Source organism: Coenobita brevimanus, chromosome 21, assembly GCF_032717465.1.
Source record: "Coenobita brevimanus isolate Jiangsu-jjx chromosome 21, ASM3271746v2, whole genome shotgun sequence".
NCBI lineage: Eukaryota > Metazoa > Arthropoda > Malacostraca > Decapoda > Coenobitidae > Coenobita > Coenobita brevimanus.
This window is the reverse complement of record NC_136974.1, coordinates 38218996-38222012: the sequence shown is the minus strand read 5'-3', so window position 1 is coordinate 38222012 and position 3017 is coordinate 38218996.

Genomic DNA, 3017 nt, shown 5'->3' with positions numbered 1-3017 from the left:
CCTAGTCATCCCTTCCGCGTCACCAACCCACACCAAACACAACCCTTCCCACTCTCCAAATTGTCACATAAGGAAGTAACTAACAAATATCCTTTAATTTAAGAAAAAAGAACACAGATAATATATTTACCATCTACTGAACGCAATATCAAGCCAGTCATATTTATAAACTTGAAATATTCGCATTATTCAGGAGAGGTTTTATTGCGCCAAAAATATTTCTCGTGGAACGTTCCAAAAATGATCGTCGTTCTCGAGTCTCAGTGGGTGACTCTGTATTTAATTTTGGTAAGGGAATAATTACGGATCATTTGCCTTGAGTCTGTACGAATGCCTACTGTAGTTAGGGGGAGGGCAGTGAAATGGCAAGGGACAGTGCGAAATGGAAGTGATTTGTTTGTGGCCATCCCTTACAGGATTAAGGCGTCTGGCTATAGATAGATAGATAAATAGATAGATAGATAGATAGTTAGATAGATAGACTGGTGGACAGGTGGGCAGTGGGTCAAGGAAGAGGTGATAAGATTTCGAAGTGGATCCGCATGAGCGAGTAATGAAAGAGGGCAGGCTCAAACCGTAGAATTAATTAACTATGTGATACCGTAAAAGTATTCGTCTGGTAGGGAAGAGAAATTATTACAGCAGTAGGGTATATCATGAACTTTATTGGCGTTTGGTGGGGGGTATGCCTTCTCTGAGATTCTGTAACAGGCCAGATACGGACCTTAGAATTAATTGCCCCTATTAAAATGTAATCGAAAACCGTAAGATGTGTAATCTGTAGTCCAGTATTCCTCCTACATACCACACACCATCACATGTCACCACTTCGGCACTAAAAGGCACCGTTCATACCGAATTCATCCTAAAGCTGTCGCGTTCGGAACCTAACTCCCCCATCCTCTCTCTCTCTCTCTCTCTCTCTCTCTCTCTCTCTCTCTCTCTCTCTCTCTCTCTCTCTCTCTCTCTCTTCACATGTATTTACGTCCACCAGTTCATATAAAACCAAATAAATAAAAAAATAAAGCTAAATTAGATTAAATATGAGTTTTGAAAATAATCAAAATATATATTATGAAAACAATGCATCCAAAATTAATAAAAAATTTGATAATGCAAGCAATTTTCTTTTCCATAATTTGCCAGTAATTTAAAGAATATGATTTAAAAAAGGAAATTTATTAGGCCAAAAAATATAAAAAATGTAAATATTGAATGAAAGAAATTTTGGAAGTTACTGTTATGATTCCCTCTGAGTCATTATTATTATTATTATTTTTTTTTATGATGTTGATGGTGATTATAAATTATTATTATTATTATTATTATTATTATTATTAGTAGTAGTAGTAGTAGTAGTAGCAGTAGTAAGGTAAGCCAGAGTGAGGCAGGGTAAGCAAGGGCGAAGCAGGGTGAGACAGGGTAAGCAGGGATTAGGTAGAGTAAGGAAAGGATGAGGCAGAGGAAGGTAGGGTGAGGCAGGGCATGGTAGGGTGAGGCAGGGTATGGCAGGATGAGACATGCTAAGGCAGAGTGAGACAGGATAAGAGAGTAAGCCAGCAGTAATTCGCCACCTTTTTTGTCCCATTCATCCCTTGCAGCATATGGCAGCATGTCATTCCCCCCTTTCCAAGACTGTCTTGCTCATGAGGTGCTTACCTGAATAATACGCATAAAGTAAGGCGGACTTGACCTGAGCGTGAGTGACAGAATCTACCGAGGCCTGAGAGCCAACAGCGTCACTGGTTTGTACACGTCCAAAACGAAAACCTGACGGTACAGGAATATGACGACTCTCTCTCTCTCTCTCTCTCTCTCTCTCTCTCTCTCTCTCTCAGGGTTTCAGTTTATGAAATACGTATAAATAATCGCATTTTTTTAGTCGAGATGAAATTCCCCTTGATTTGAGAGGTTTTGGTAGTTCCATCGCCGTTTCCTCAACGTAGGCCAACAAAGCCAGCTGACAGGACCAACACACAGGAATTAGACATGAAAAAAGACAAGCCTCCTCCTCCACCTCGCACCGCACGTACACACATATTTTCTCACTCACAGAAACAACTGAAACGGACCTGAGAGACAATTTTATCTTCCGTTATTTCTCACACTATTCCTTAATTATAATGAAAATAACAATACACTGGAAAAAAACAATTTGGGCCTAACTGATGGCCATTATGTTTTGTGTTGAGAGGCAATAAAAAGATGAATATAACAACAATTTGAGCTGCTATTCTGTGGCCTCAATTCCCCCCATGAGACACTGAAATTCCCCCCTGGTTGAGAACCCCTGGAGTAAGGTAAGGTAGGGTGAGGGAGAGTACGGTAGGGTGAGGCAAGGTAAGCCAGAGTGAGGCAGGGTGAGATAGAGTAAGCCAGAGTAAGGCAGGGTGAGGGAGAGTAGGGTAGGGTGAGGCAAGGTAAGCCAGATTGAAGCAGGGTTAAGTAGGGTTAAGGAGAGTGGGGTAGGGGGAGGCAGGGTAAGGCAGGATAGGCAACAGGTGTCGTATGACGTCACTGGCACACCGTCTACCAGTTTTTATAATGCCAGTCACATGTATTTTGAGAGAGAGAGAGAGAGAGAGAGAGAGAGAGAGAGAGAGAGAGAGAGAGAGAGGAAGTGGTGTGTGTACACTTGTAAACATAATCTGATCTCGTTAGCATGTACAAGTATGTGTGTATGTATGTTTGTTTCTGTGTATGTATATGTATGTAATTGTCTGTATGTACGTCTGTATATATGTATCTGTATATGTACGTAGCTAGGTAGGTAGGTATGTGTGTATATGTACGTACGTATGTATGTATGTGAGTGGGTGGTGGTACGTGGGTGTGTGTGTGCAAGGTCAGAAGCATGTTCCAGCTTTACCGGTTTGCTTGAGAGAGAGAGAGAGAGAGAGAGAGAGAGCAATTTTAGGCCAGGTTGTAGCCAAAAGAATATAGTGTGTGTGTGTGTGTGTGTGTGTGTGTGTGTGTGTGTGTGTGTGTGCAGTTAACCTATGTACGAATATACAGCA